The following is a 16,269-nucleotide window of genomic DNA, read 5'->3' on the forward strand; positions in this document are numbered from 1 at the left end:
GGACAGCAATTTAGGACCCTCTTTTAGGTTCCTGTCCCTTTATAACAAGGCTGTACTGAGAGGAAGGTGGCAGAAAAAAAGAAACATCAGCTCCAGAACTGCAGAGCCCAGACACTTTTTTCCCCTCTCACCCTGCACTAAACCTATCAAGTTATGTTTGGAAAAAGTCTATTTTCTAAAATGGGACCCAGTCTTCATGTAAATATTTCAGGCACAGAAAGCCTACCACTTCCTTTTGACAGTTCAGAAATTCCAGTGATAAGAATAATTCACCTTATTTGTATTTTTCTCCTCAGCAGTGGTCTTTTTTTTTTTTTTCCCTACTATTGTGAGGACTGCTTCAGGACTTTGTATTGTCTGCCCATGAAGATACATGGCAACCATACTGTGCCTGATCTTCATTTTAACACTAAAGATTGACTCTTATGGGCCCTTCCCAAGTCCTGGCATGAGGAGTGTGGTCACTGGGTAAGCAAGATGCACATGAAACATCTAAAGCTTCCTGCTTTAGACAGGAGAAACCACAGCAGGAACCAGAGTGGAAATCTCAGCTCCTGAGGGACTTCTGTGGTGTTGCATCTGTCTGCTGAGCTCACCCTGAGGAGAGGCCCAGGAACTCAGGGGGCTCCTCTCTGCTGAGCTTTTCAGGAACACCATCTGGCTGCAGGGTTATGTCTGGGGTCAGGAGACAGAGCTGCAGTGGGCTGCTCAGGAGAGGCACAGCACTGTGCCACAGCTGACTCTACCTGTGGCTTGCTCGTGCAGCTTGTGCCCAGGCAAGCAAATGATTGCTCAAGCCATTTTCTGTTTTAAGGTGAAGGTGGCAGATGTGAAGATCTCAATGTCACCACAAAGCAGGGAGGGAGGCTGGGAGGAGGAGGAGGAGGAAGGCAGAAACCTTCACAACTAATGTCAATTTTCTGCATCAAATATTTTGATAATTAAACAAAGCTGATCAAGAGAGGAAAACAGCATGTCTCCAGAGCTCCGGAAGCAGAGGCCCATTAAATAGAAGAGTCAGAAAGTGCCAGAGGCGGCAGCCTCAGATTAATGGCACTCCAGTAATAGATTTTCCCAGGCACAGTCACACAGGAGACAACTACTGTGTAGCCAGAGCAGCGATGAGGCCGTTAAAGCAACAGTAACATTAAATCACCTGGTGCCGGCTGAGGGATGGATGGGAGCGCATCGGCTCCGGCTCTGCACAAGGTGTAAAGCTCCATCTGCTCCCAGGCAAAGAGGGACTGGATCCCAGCAGGGAGAGCAGGCAGCTCGGGGCAGGAGACACACAGAACCAGAGGGACAGTCGTTCCAGAAGGATAGTGAGCTGACCTTTTCCTGAAAGGGAGAAGCAGGGATTAAACACCAGAGCGCTTGGTTCTGCTGAGCCTGACCAGGCCTGGGTTTGCTCAGTTGCTCTTTTCTTTACCTATTATCAACGACTGGTTTTACCTCTAGTGTTTCTCCACTGACCTTCAGGGTGTTAAAACACCATTTTGAATTTGTTTACATGCAGCTAAACTTACAGGAAGGGACAGGAGGGCTGGCAGCAGGATGGGGCAGCAGCCCTTTTTTATTATCAAGTCAGTTTTATCTCAGCAGCCTTTGAACTGACCCTCCTTGAAGCGTCCATCTAGTCTAAAGCATTTCTTTCCATTTTTATAACACAGTAATAACAGAAATGAGGGCTTCTTCCAAGCCAGGCTGGCATGGATTAGTGTCCACCACAAGAGTACTTCACTCCCAGCTGGGCTGGATGGAAACCAGATGAAGTGGCTGAAAATCGGAAACAACGTTTAGACGTCCTTGAATCCTGATACAATCACATCACAGGGATGGGTTAAATTTATGATCTTATCTAGGGTTTTTGTTTGTAATCAATCCCAGACCTTCTGGCTATCACTCACTATAAGCTTATGACTTCCCGGTGCTAACAAGGAAAAGTTGGGACATCAAACTGTAAGGGGAGTGAGCCAGGCTCTGATATTAGCAGATAGGATCAGAACTGGAATGCAACAACAACCAAAAATCCCCCCCAAACCTGCACTACAAAACAGAAGAAAAATGATAGCCTTCTGCAGCCTGTAAATTTCAGTCTTTGTCTCTTTTGGCCCATGCTTCACACATAAAGTACAGTGTGTGCATAAAACCCCGGGTTCCAGGCAGAAAGATGTGGAGATAAAAGCTAACAAAACAGAAATTAAAAGGGAATACCCTGAGATCAAAGCACAGCTTCAGTGGGGAATACAACTGCTATCCTCAATCATGCATGTGCAGTGGGGTAGGCAGCAAAAAACTGATTTCCCAGCCTTCCCCCTCTGAGGTTACAGTAATCTCATTGTGCAGGGCTACTCATTTTGTCGGGTTGCCCACCACATTCATCATGGCAAAGCCTGAACCTTCTGCAGGTGACTTGGACAGAAGATGGCTGTGGGTACCCAGCAGATCTGACCCTGGAAGCTCTTTGCTTACCTGAATGCTGTGAAAGAAAAGGGCAGCAAACCAGGGATGGAGCTCCAGGTAGGAATGGCAGGGCAAGGAGGGAATGCACATGAGCAAGTGGTTGATTTCAACTGTTTCCCTCCCTCAAGTTTCCCAGTCTTTTAGAGCTCTTTACACATCTTCTCCTGGGGCATCCGTGGCACATTCTGGCACTCCATCTATCTCTGAGGGACTGAACAGAAACAGAATTATAGGCCACATACCCCTCACAGGTTAAATGTAGAATTTAAAATGTAACCTGTACAAGAACTATCTTATGTTGATGCAGCAAATGTCCCTAACAAGTGACTGTTGAGCTGCAAAGAAGCACCTCAGACAATTTAGATGGTGTTAGGAAGATCCCTGCTCAGCATTCTGAACAGCCCTTCACACACTGAGGACCTTCCACATCCACACTGAATTGCTTTCTTCTCAACTTTTCATGGATTAACTCCGAGACTAACAGTGTGACAAATCTGTTAATGTTTCAACAGGCAAGTATTAATTTTGTACATACCCTTCAGTCATTTTCCATATGGAAATGGAAACTTTTTTTTTTCACAAACAGTCTGTTAATATTTTCAATATAAGCATAAAAAGATTGTTCAAAGTAAAAAAGTCTCAACTGGAGACATTCAGATGGTTTCAGAAATAGAGTTCTTGGGCAGTACCTATGGGTTTTATAAAAAAACCCTTTATGTCTGCTGTCTGAATGGGATAAATAGGTTTACAGCAGCAGAGGTTTAGCAGCTTTCACAGGATGACTCCAGGTTGGAATGTCACCCATGAATCCCAAGCTCCAAACCCAGTCCAAAGGGGCTTTATTATAAGTGGCAGAGCATACTCAAGTCTGCATTTGTTTCATGAGCTTGGTGTCCACCTGATACAGGCAGCAAACAGAACTGTAACAGGGATAGAGATGAACAAAAATCAGACCCAGAAATCAAGAGTGACTCAGCTGAAGTTACTGGTGGTGTTTTCCTTGGGAACGAATGGATCAGAATATGGCCCACACATTTTTAAGAATAAACATTTGAAACTAAAAAACTGTGTTACCCATGAGCTTAGTAACTCACCAGTACAGGTGACACTGGGGGCTCCATGTCCCTCCTGGGACCTGGAAAGGAACCTGAGGAGAAAGACACCCATAACATGCTGAAAGTGCCAGGCAATCTTCGAAAAAGAAAATGCTTGAGGATTCTGAGGTTTATTCAAGCAAACAAACTTAATAAATCTTGTTAAAATGTTACCAAGAGTTTTGCTGCTCTACTTGAGATTTGTACCCTCAGGTCTGAATGTAGAGGCAGGAAAGAAGTACTGGTAACTAATGAAGAAAATAAACTCTGCTCTATTCACAACAAATGTAACTTCTGGATGTTCCCACCATCAACAAACCCTAAGTCTGAACAATGCCACAACATCAAGGCCAGCACAGGGATGTCCACTTTCTACAGCCAGACTGCTTTGGGTCAGGTTCATTAGTAAAAGCACAATTAAATGGTAATAACTACCTGTCAACATCTTCCTTTCTGAATTAACCCAGTCCCTAGAGGCAAGACTAGAGTATTAAACTGTAAGCCAAATCCCTTGGGATGGGGCAGGGGTGAAGCTGGTCACAGGTGCAGCAAAGAGAGGGATGATTTGGGGTTTTGTTTGCTGTGAGCAGGTAGCCCCAGCCAGGCAGCTACTTAAAACACAGCCAAGGTCACAAGCTGACCTATCCAACCTGGTCAGCCATGCTGCCTGGCAATGAGCATTAGTACCACATCATTATGTTCTGATAAAACTCAGTTACTCTTCAGCAAAAGCCCATAAATCACCAGGCTTCACCCAATCAGGGTTCTGTCACTGTAACTAAACAGTGACTCCCAATACACTCTGTTTCTATTGGCTGTGACAGGGGGATATAAATCTGCCCCTGGCCAATCCACTGCAGGCAACAGGGCATGTCAGGGAGGGTGACAGCCAAGGCTGGAGAGATGAGGATCAGACCCACACTTTGATAAGGGGGAAACTCACAACACTTGTAGTGGCTGCTGAAGTGTCTCTAATCTCACAGTATGGTGAAGCCTTATTCCAGTTATCACTCCTCAGAAAGGTCAATTTGTGCTTGGAAAGGTTGTGTGTCACAGCCATTTCCTCCCTGCCAGCCCCCCAGGTGCTGAATCCTGGGAGCTCAGAGGGGGTTTTGGTGGGAAGGTGCAGGTGAGCACTGCTGTGGGATGGCCTTAGACAGGACCCTCCAGCCCCACCATGCTTCCCGTGGCAGCAGATCCCAGGGAGACACCAGGGCAGTGCCCTGAGCATTGTCACCAGCACCCAACCAGGGACATCTGGACCTGCCCAGGGGACACAGCTGAGCTGCAGCACCAGGCTGGCATCTGAGGCCAAATTCCCACAAAGGAAAAGAGACACTAAGGGCTGGATAAAACTCTGAGCACAAGGCATGACCCGGATTGTACTTTCCCCAGTTTCAGCAGTGTGTGAGCAGCTCATTTATTGAGATAATTCCTAGTCCACTGCCAAAATCCCAACATAAGGTGAGCTTGGAAGTCTCCTGTGCCAAAAGGTGGTGGCTTCACCACGTGCCCCATGGGCCAGTCCTTCACACAGCCAAAATCTGACCCTGGCCCTAACACCTCTGCAATTGCCTCAGATTTATGCCATGCCAGTGACTCACTCTGCACACTGAAAATCACCTCTGTGCCTCTTGCTTGCTCACCCATCAGTCAGGTCACACCCCACCTGCACACCCACTCTGCTCTCACCCAGACAGAGGGCACTGGAGATCTCTGCTCCCAGCACCCACTCTGTTCCTCCCAGGCAAATGCCTGCCTCAGGGTTGCCCTTCTGAAAGCTCCCAAGGAGAGGGCAGTGCCCAGGAGGGAGTCCCTGACATGAGTAAGCTGGGCCCATGGAGATTCCCTGCACACAGGGAGGCAAATGCCCTCAGCAGGCACTCTGCCTTAGGAGATGGGCAGCTCTGCTTCAAGGGGAAAACTACTGTGTGAACTGGCCCTAAAATTCAATTTGCTCTTTAAAAAAAAAATAATAAAACCCCCCTGCGTTGGCATTTTAAGCAGGACCTTAGTGATTTACAGCATGGAGTGACATTTCAAAAAAAGATAATGTGGGTAATGAATTATTTGCTGATCCAAACGAACAATTGGACATACCTACTTTTCCTGGATTTAATCTGTGCCGAGGCGTTAGCTGGCAAGCATGAAATATCACTTTTTGGAGGCATTCTGTTGCATTTATGCAGTGTACAATTACATTAGGCAGCTTTATGACACATTGACTCCTTCGAGTGTGATGCAATGTAATACAACCAAAGTAATACTAGCTTTTAAATGCAACATGATGGCAAAAATCCATCTCGGATCTGATCTTTGTTTCAATTCAGATGCCAACTGTCATAATTCACAGAGAGTCAAATCCTCCTGGTTTTGTTCACGTGAGCAGCTCTGTCCAAGCCAGTGGGATGTGCCTGTGTCAGTGAGGAAGCAGCACTCAATCAAGCAGGGGTGAAAGCCTGGGAATGAACCAGTTGCATTAGCAGGGACAGATCCTTCCAACTGGAACCCAAAAAGCTACAGATCAGCTGCAATTCACACAGGGTTAAAAACTAACACATTCAAAACAAGCACCAGAGGGTACAATATTTCTGAATTCTGTTCTGGCAGGCAGTTTGCTGCCCTTGCTGTCCTTGCAGAGAAGGCAGCTGTGGATACACTGCTTTTGCACAGAACCCAGTTGGCATTCCCTGCCCTATTGCTGCTCAAGAACCTCACGAGAGAAGATTTTACCCAAACCTTGAGACCAAGCAACAGATAATAATTGTAATACTTAACAGCTGGATTTGAATGGAACTGGTCACAGCAAACAGAGATGCAGGGATGGGATGTGATGGGATATCTTTCCCCTGTCTGCCTGCATTTGTTTTTCCTCTTGTGAGGTATTTCAGCTCTGCACTTCTGCCTGACCTGAGCACGCTGTCAGGCTCGGACAGTAGACAGAAATGTGTCCGTTTCAATTTTGATTCTGATCCTGGGATATTTCTAACTCTCTCCATATCCTTGATAGATAATGGTTTAATAAGCGATCTGTTTTTTATTTAAAGGGTCGGTAGTAAAACCCAGATCACATTTCTCACTTGGTGGGTTAAAAAACCGCTTACGCTCATTTCTGCAATGTAAAACGACACTATATCAAATCAAACATTTCCAGATGTGCCCAGCTTGTGCGTGGAAGTGCGAGAGGAGCGAGCCTGCGGCCGAGCTTTCCCAGCTCTTTTTAACAGGATTGGAACCCCACCTACTGGCAAAGGCTGTTATAGTAACGTCAAGACAAGAGCCCAGCCAGGGGCTGTTCCCTGAGTAAGAACTCAGTGCCTGGGGTGAGGTTCCTCCATCTGGAGCCTGATTTTCAGGCAGGGGGAGCATCAATGAAGCCCACAGGGGCACCTCGGTGTTTGGCATGGATAAAATCCTTCAGATTTGGATAAAATCCTTCAGATTTGGATAAAATCCTTCAGATTTGGATAAAATCTTTCAGAGTGTCCTAAATCTCTGTTGCACTGAGAGCACAAATGCCACCATAGAACTGCCCTGTGTTTCCAGCACACAGAGTATTCCAGAAAACAACAGCTTTAGGAAAGTAGTTTTGGTCCCAATTTTGATAATCTGTGTCAAATGAGCCTTACATCCCCCATTCAGACAATGAACCCAAAGGCTGAAGTATCATGTTCCAGTAATGCACAATGATGAAAAATGATGCATCCCCCTGTCTTATGTCACTTATGGCAGATGAAAAATTAAAGCAGTTAGAAATTAGACAGGATGGAAGAATATCATACTAAATGGCCACACCAGAATTAGACAACTTTGTAAGGAAGAGTTCTTATATTTCACTTAGAATCCACTAAAAACATCCCATCATGTCCTGTTACAGCTTTCCCATAAAGACAAAAATTAACAATCTTAGACACCACTTATGAAACCTTAGGTCTTGTTAAATTATTCTGATCAACAACATATAAATATGAATTGTAACATGTTTCAAAGCCAGTTAAGTTTTAAAAAAAAAGGAAGAATTTCACATGAAGTGATTAGCATTGGAAACTGACATTTTAACATTCCCAAATCAGACACTTTCCACTTGCAGCCCAACATCAGAGACCATTCCAAAACCAGAAAGCCAACACCTCGTGCTGTTCCACCACTGCCACTTTATCAGCATCAACCCAGAACATCTGCAGGGTTCTAAACTCCTGCAGAACCAAGTGTTGCAACCTGTTCTCTCCAGAAAACAGACTGAAGGCACAGTAAGAAGAGGCTGCTGCAGAAAAAACTTTCAGCCCATTTGCACAGGGACTCCCAGCACACTGACTCCCCAGCAGCTGCCATGCAAATTGGACTATTCAACCTTTTTTTGAGTGCAGCACAGTAAAAAGCTTTTAGGAGCTACAGGCATCCTTGGAGATGTGCACAGATCTGTGCAGAGACCAATAAAATTTGCAACAATGGAATGACTGACAATCCCCTGAAGAAAGGTCCTGGGGACAGAAACAACTGGAGGTGAGGTTATGCCTGATGTAAATCTATTCAGAGAGGCCAGGGCATGGTGAGGAACTGTGCTGGTTCAATAACACAGTCTGCTGGCAGGGGGGAAACTCCCCTCTGCTTCTGAAAAATACCATCTCCTCTACCTCTTATTTCTTTGGTATGGGCTTAAGTCTCAAAAGAAAGACATTCTGTAATGTTTGCCCTTAAATCTCCACTGCAAAACACGAGGTATCTACTTCTGAAACAAGCTGGGAAGTGGGACCAGCTCCCTGACAGTTCATTCTTTTGCTCTTACTCCTCATGTAGCAGAGGCCAGGTCAAAGTCTACCCCTGTAATGACACAGAAGGAAAAAGTCCAGATGTTGCCTGCTGAAGAAGAGATATTGGGCTATTTGTGGTGTCTGGCACATGCACCAGACATGTCCAAATATGAAGAAAAAAAAAAAAAAGTCTCTATCCTGGGCCAAAGTACTGAGAAGAAAAGGAGGTTCCAAGACATGAGTCACAAAGTCCTGGAAGTGAGCTCCTTAGTGAATTAATGATAACAGAGGGGTAAGTTAAAGTGTCAGGCTGGTTAGATAAGGCTGAGGGAGGCACACACACCTCCAGGCTCCAAGAAGGGAAAGGTGTACAGCCTGGAAGTCCAGCACCCCAGCTTCCTACAGCTCCTTCTGCATTTGGAGGAAACAACTGTTAATAAAGTTGCATTCCCAACACCCAGGGGCACTGCCGTGAACTGGCAAACAGAGGATTGGTTCTACACAGCCAGAAAGAAGACTCAGCAGGTACCATCTGCCACAGGAACACTGCAGGTATGGCTGCCCTACCCCTGCCACCTTCTGGGAGTCTCAGCAGCTTATACAGAGGGGGGTTGAATGACAATAATAAAAAAAATTAGTTTACATCAGCATTGGGTTTGCTTATTCTGCTATCTTCTGTGATCAAAGAACTGAAACAGCTGAATGTCTCAGCTCACTGGCAAAAAAACCTGCAGCTGATCACCTCTGTCCTAACCCCCAGCTACAGGGAAAGCACAACCACAGACCTAAAGAGAAAAAAAAAAAAAAAAAAGCCAGCACCCAAGCTGCATTTAGCCACACTGCATCCTCCTACCCTGCAATCTCTGAAGTGCCACTTACACAATTAATACTCTTGCTCTTCTACCTCAAAAGCAGAGCTGTAGCATATTTAAACAGCTTGGAAACTCCACCCAACAAGTCCCCTTCCTTATCTCCTCCATCAGCTGCAGGAGTGACTGTGCATTAACTAAGACAGCACAGAATCTGATTAACACTTCTGCTGCCACTTTGCAGCTCCTGTTCATTTTGTCTGAAATTCTGCTAGGGCTGAGATTTCTCAGCTTTTTTTAGTAGGGTGGATCTCTTCTCAGTAGGGACTGTCTTTTGGACCAGCTCCTAGAACATCCTCACAGCAGCTATAGTAACTATTTTTATAGGCAAGTTTTATTAGGAAAGTATTTTAAATGGCCTTTGAATGCAATTTAGCAGCTGGAAATAAGGCAGGATGCCAGCATCATGTGACCAGACAATCTGTGGAGCACCAACAAGTGCTACCAGAGATCATCAGAACTCTACAGACTGCATGAAACCCCAGGACAGAGCACAGCAGGGACATTCCACAAGCCAGAAGGTGCCCTGAGACTGCAGATGTCTGTCTGAAAGGCTGAGCTGTGCTATTCCTGGACCTCTTGCTAGGAAAGGCCCTACTGTCAGAGACCTGAAGGATATCTCCTCTTCCCCCCAGAACACAACACTGACTCCCACAGCTCTGGATTTTGAGAAGAGCTGAGCCCACAGCAGGGCTGTTGCTGCAGCCAGACTGGCATTGCTGTGATCCATCAGAGGACTGAGAAAGTGAAAACAAAGCTTGAAATAGCTGAAGACCCAATTGTAATCTCAAGCCATGCTGGCAGAGTCTGATGGGGAGTTACTGTGGTTTAAATCCATGCAAATGAGAGTGGAAACTGGCCTCCAGTACCAGTGCATGCTGAGGGAAAAGACAGCTTTCCTTTTAGACATGGCTCCAATTGTACAGTCTGAGATTCAATTAAGTTTTGCTTTCCTGACATCTCCTTCCAAATAAAGGCTCAGTCTTTGTGCTAGGCATTTTTAAAAATAAAATAAAACAAAATCATACATTTGGCAGGACCCGGGCATTCCTGCTACTCTAAATTGTTCTGTACTTTATGCAAAATTTCAGTGCATTGAAGGGAAGGGGAGTAACCTCTTTGACCAATGTCCAACTGTTTAGAACTGCTAAATGTGAGTTTTTGCCCATGTTTACATGTGGAATGGAACACAGCCATTCAACCACAAAACGTTCCCAAAGCAAACATCCAAAACCTGGTTGCTGGCAAGGTGCACTGACAGAATGGCCTGAACCCAGTCATTCACAGAATGCCAGAGCAGCAGATCACCACTGGGAGAAAGTATGCAAGGTTATTTTCTTACCTCCTGGGACAAGGCCATTGGAAGTGACAGGAAACAGTGACTGGCAAAACAGAGAGGAGCTCAGGGTTTTTTCCTTTGGAAGGAGAAGGAGGATTGGTGTTATTTCAGATGTGCAGAAAAGCATGTCCTTGACACAATAAGGCCAGCACATGTTGCCAGTAGCATGTATGAACCACCTGAATTAGAATAGAATAAATTCTGCTAAGTTAAGACTAGCTTAGCAGGACAGAAATAAAGCAACAGAGGCAAACTGAAACCAAGTAACTCAAGCAGGACACAGAAACTCCAGACATTTGTCAGAGGGGAAGGTGAGCTCAGGATGTGACCTGTGTTCCTTCAAACAGATGCCTCCAATCCTGGATGGTGTCACTGTAGCTCTATGCTTATTGAGATCAGTGAAAATACACACCTGAAGCTGGCATGATACAGAACATAACAGCATGCTGAGAGCACCCTGCAGGGTGTTGGGAGCAGGGACCTGGGACTAGGGCTCCTCTCACCAGGCCTTGGATGAGGTCTCACAGCCCTTTTACAGAATGCCAGCACTTAGACCCACATAAACCTTCCACAAAAGGAGGTCAGGATCACTTCTTGCCACTGTCAGCTTTCCCTCCAACTCCCACAGGCACACCAGCCCCTACCTGCCCTGCCCTGGGTCATCTCCTGCCCTGCTGCTTTCAGCCCCCTGAGGATTACAGGGTTGCTAACAAACCAGCAAATAACAACGTTTCACCAGAATGTTTTCTTTTCTCCGGCGTGTTAACACCTCCCCACCAGCCCAGTGATCCCTGTACACACCCAATTCTTGTTGCTATTCTGCCTGTGCATTGACACCTTGTTGTATGAGCCCTGCTGATGGATTGCAGGTGCCCCTCACTATGAAACTGGCCAACAACCCACTCACAGATTTGCTCCACTTGTTAATATTAAAATCATATGGCCAATGCCTTCCTAAATTGGTTCAGGCTTGAGGTACTGCTGCTTCACAGTAGGAAGTGTTGCAACAGGCTTTCTGCAGGCCCTGCTATTTATGGTAAACACTCCACTTTGTTGAAATAACATAAAATTTTGAGATAAACCTATTCTAACAAAGGAAACATTAAAGTGCCACCGTCTCTGCTTCACAGCATTAAAATAAGTTGCACTGCAGCTGCCTGGCGTGGTGCAGAGTTAAACACACGGGGCTGCTGAGGACCTGAGGGCCACATGTTCTCTGCTCTGGTGAAAAAGGTAAGGGAAGGATTTGAAGTGCTCCTACTGCTTTGATTATCTTTGTTTTGTGAGTACACAGCAGAGCTGTAATCCAAGGAAATGTCTCTGTGGCTTCATCTCCTTGCAAAGGTGTCTCGAGGGTGTCGGGCAGGGGTCTGCCCCTGGTCCTTGTGGCAATGAGAGCTCTGCAGAGCAGAGACTGCAAAGAGGAGAGGAAATTTTGGAAGGCAACCACCAGCTTAGGTTCCCAAGATTCACCACTTGCCAAACCTGGAACACTGTGTGAGAACATCTGCTGGTGGCTCCTCCGTGCAGGAAGCAGAAGAGAGAAAGGAAAACTCTTGAAACTCTGTCACAAAGCCCTGTGCTGAGTTTCTGGCTGGACTGGCTGGAGAAGGAGCACAGCTGCTTTTCACCTTCCTGCACCATTTATTTCATTCTGCAGCATTTGTCTGCAGGTCCCACTATGATCACCTGGGAGTTCAGCCACCATCAAAATCAAATCAAAGCACCTTAAAAGCTTTCAAGCCTAACACATTACCCCCAATATTTACGACGTGCATGTACTCCTTTCATACTCTGTTGTCTGAAAAATATTTTAACAGGTGGATTGGCAGTGATGCCTACCAGTGATTTGAACCCCTAACTTTATTGGTATTTCAAGAGATAAGCACCAAGCTGTGCTCCATTTGCCTGCAGTGACAGAGAGGCCTGGAGCTGTTACAGAGCTGGCAGAGCAGCAGGCAGGGAACATGCTCACAGGACAGTGCCAGAGCACTGGGCCAGCCCGGAGCAATTTGCAGATTTTCTGCCAACTCCTCTGGCAGAGCAGAAAAACAAAGTAGCATGAAACATGTCCCTGGGTGCTGGCACAGTCCTAGCAAGAGCCTCTTGCCAGCCAAGGCTGTTTCCTTCCTTTAAATAGGTGACCACCCAGATTTTTATCACTAAAATACAGACCTTCATTAGATAGACTGATGAGCAGGTTCTCAGCTATCCCAGTTGCACTCAGGTGATGCAGTGACAAAGGCATTAGAGAGACCATACAGAACGTGAGCATTTTTTCCTGATAGCTGTAATGCACTGCCCAGAAAAGGAGCCTGGATATCAGAAATGATCCCATCTTGCTCCAATGTTCTGCTTTGGAGTCAAACTGTTTATTGTAAGAAAGTCTGAGGTTGCACCATTGTTCTGCAAATAGAAATGGTGGAAATGAACTTGTTCTAAGCCTTGTCCTATCTGCTTTTAAGATACTCAGGTTTGGTTGAGTGTTCTGAATTCACTCTTTGTGGGAACTGGTGTTGGGCATCTCATTTAGGACACACTCAGAGCTGGGTGCAGAGTTCTCTGAGCTCTAGATGCCAGACAGAAAAGCAAAGGCAGAACTCGAGGAGGTGCACAGACACAGGGCTCTGATCAGAATAAATCAGCTGAATGCTAAGAGCTGCTAACAACATCATAAACCAAACGTGAGCATCTTCCAGGGGGATTTTCCCAGAACACTGGCATGCTCTTGCCTAGCATTGCTTGGGAAGGCCACCCCAGAAGGTGATGGTTTACGGTAGTTGAAGTGGGATTAGCCTTCATGAAAGACTCAGGAATACTTTTTCTCAGTGAAAGTTTACAATAATATTTTAAAGACTCTCAACCAACACCCATACTTAAGCTTTGAAAACAGATAATGCATTTTTAATGGGACTGCACATCTGACAAGGAATTTGACTAATTCCTCTGATAGCAGACAGCTTCCTCCCTATAATTCATCTCAAAAGGATCAAAAATCAAAACACTCCCCACCATCTTTGGAATGGCCCCCCCTGCCCCCAGCTGCCTGGAAAGGATCAGCTCAATTCCAGCAATGCAGTGGCAGGAGAACAGAAGGACAGATCCCTGACCTCCCCAGGCTCTGTCTGGAGGCAAGAAGAGAAAGAGGCAAAGCCCTGGGGCTGGGGACACTGGGGACATTGTTCCCCAGGTAGAGGTGGCACCCAATGCTTCAGGTACCCGGGTGCTAAGTGTAGCTCCCAAAATCTTCAGAGTTGGGTCAGAGAACTCCTGTGCTCTGGTGAATTAAGTTGCACAGCACTGGGAGGTGTCTGAATTCCAGAAGTTTTAAAAGGAAAAGCGTGAGAATTTTCATTAGCTTTTTCCCTGTTTGCCCTGATGAGGATTTCCTACTCATTATGGGCCACTCTGCCACCCAGCAAAGCCTTTCTCCAAAGCAGGAGGAGTCACTCCTCTCCAGAATCACAGGGCTGTGCCTTTAACACCACTTGCAGCACAGCCCTTTGTAGATGATCCAGAGCACAAAACCTAGCAAAGTCTGTCAAGGCATTTTAGCATTTGTTCTGGTAAAAAACAAGGAAAAAAACCCTGAGGTATTAGGGTGCACTAATCTTTAGAAAGGTTAATTTATTCATAGAGATTTTGACAGAGATGTATGGCCAGGCTCGAGTCCCAGGCACCTCTTCCCAAGGGGAACTGCTAGCACAGAGACTGCTTTCCTGACACCAGAGAGCCTTCAAACCAGACCCAAACTGCATTAACTTGGGGGCTCCCATGCATTTTGAGCACTTCTACTTTTTGACACCAGCAAATGAAGCTTCTCCTGCCCCAACCCAACTTCAGCTGCCTGTTGATCAGGCAGGGAGGGGCCCTGCTATCCCAGAGACCAGAAGCTGCCAAAGCATTGCTGTCTCTTACAGCACCACAAGTAATGAACCTCTTCCCCCTCTCCAGCAGGCATCTCCCCCATGAGTAAATGCAGAGTAAAATGAAATTTCAGAGTGGTGTAAGCTGATGCTGGCATGGGAGGGACACCTGGATATGAGATATGAGAGAGATCTCCTCTCACAGACATGTCTGTTCAGGCATTCTGCAGAATGTTTTGGACTTCTAGACAACACCTAGGATACGTGTTCTCAGACCAAAGCTTAATGAAACTAAATGGAATTTCTTCTTCTGGATATTTTGGGATCTCTGTTTCACAATGACAGAATATATAAAGCCAAGGATGCTCCAATAGGAGACATCATGCTAAAACAAATTGTATCCCTGGAATAAGACACAAAAGAAAGGGAGGGGGGCATAATGGGCTATCTGATCATGTCCTGTTTATCTGCTGGGAACAGAGTCTGCTCCACAACTGCACAAAAATTATTTATGGATTAGATTTTTTTTTACCTTTTTAAACTCAGGCAGAGAGGATGTGGCAGAAGCCAGCTGAATCTCACCTCTGCAGAGGCCTCTGGGACCTGTCAGGACACTGCAGGAAGCCAGCCTGATAACTGATTTGGTTGCTTCTTTTTAATTTGCTTGGGGTCTGTGCAATTAAAACTAAAGTTTCCAATGACTGTATGAGGATAGAGCTAATTTGTGACTGCCCTCCAATTTCTGCAGCAATTCTTCAATGTCAGGAGTACCCGTGCTGTTTCTTGCAGGCTCCTGACCCACAAAGCAACTTAATCCTGCTGGTAGTGAGGTGAACCACCCCAGTACTAGTAAGAAGGTCCAGGAAACTGATCCTTTCCCTCTCTATTCCTCCTGCACCTGTGACCAGTTCAGGAAACACATCAGCAGAGGGGAGTAAGGCACAAGCCACCAAAATGCTGGAGGCTGGAGATGCTGCAGTCTGTCCAAGAGTTAACCCAACATGACCCAAAGCAACCTGATGTAACCAGACTTGCTTTGAACTGCAGGCTGGAACAGAAAGCCTCCAGAGATCCATGCCAAGCAGTGCTCTGTCATCCTCTGATTCCTTTCAGGGGTTGTCCAGCTGAGAGTCCCTGACACCCTGGACACATGGACAAGAAAGGATTCCCCACACAGCACTGATCAGCAGGAATGGGGGTTGTGGGGCTTTGTCTCGTGCTGCAGAGAAGCAATCACATGTCCCCACAAATCAGGAGAGGGCTTTGCCTCAGCTCTCTGTGCACAGCACTTGGCCAGACACAGATCTCAAACTACACCCAAACGAGCAGCTCACCTACTCCTAGAGAATCCCCTGCCCCCCCCTCACTCATGCACACACAGAGTAGTTTTTCCAGCAGGATCTGATTCCCACTGCTGCCATTTCCCATCATCTCCCCCAGCACCAGGATGAGAAGGGGCTCACCTGCAGCCAGCAGTCTTTGGGCTCCTTGTTCTCACCTGCACCTCCAGCACTGCAAAGGACAAGGGACCAGCTCAGCTAGCAGGAGCCAAAAGCAATAAGGCTCTGCTGACCAGAGCTAGTTAACTGCTAGTTTAGATTATTAACCTCTTGCACTTAATGAGAGTCCTGAGGCTGCTTAAGCCACAAGACTAAATTTCTCCTAACCACAAACATGGAATCCTCATTAATATGAATCTGAGACACTTTCCCAGGAAGAAACAATTTGTAGAATGCAGAATCTACCCAGAAGCAAACGATGCTGGATTTAGAAGTATGTTTGAAACTTGTGCAGTTCAGTTTAATTTGTCCCCAAGGAGAGGGAGGAAGGTCTGGATCAAGAAATGGATTTTTATTTCTAATTGCCAGGTGTCACCAGACCTTAACA

The 16,269-nt window shown here is 46.1% G+C and overlaps 1 long non-coding RNA gene across 1 annotated transcript; it reads right to left on the minus strand.

The window, feature by feature from the left end:
- Positions 1 to 1,161: 1,161 nt before the first annotated feature.
- Positions 1,162 to 15,955, minus strand: LOC139806818 (uncharacterized). The gene is made up of 4 exons (XR_011730366.1): positions 15,846 to 15,955; positions 3,558 to 3,610; positions 2,473 to 2,674; positions 1,162 to 1,338 (listed from the first exon to the last, which is right to left on the minus strand). It is a non-coding gene; the product is annotated as an uncharacterized lncRNA (long non-coding RNA).
- Between the last annotated feature and the right edge of the window lie 314 nt (positions 15,956 to 16,269).

This window comes from Heliangelus exortis, chromosome 23 (assembly GCF_036169615.1).
Source record: "Heliangelus exortis chromosome 23, bHelExo1.hap1, whole genome shotgun sequence".
NCBI lineage: Eukaryota > Metazoa > Chordata > Aves > Apodiformes > Trochilidae > Heliangelus > Heliangelus exortis.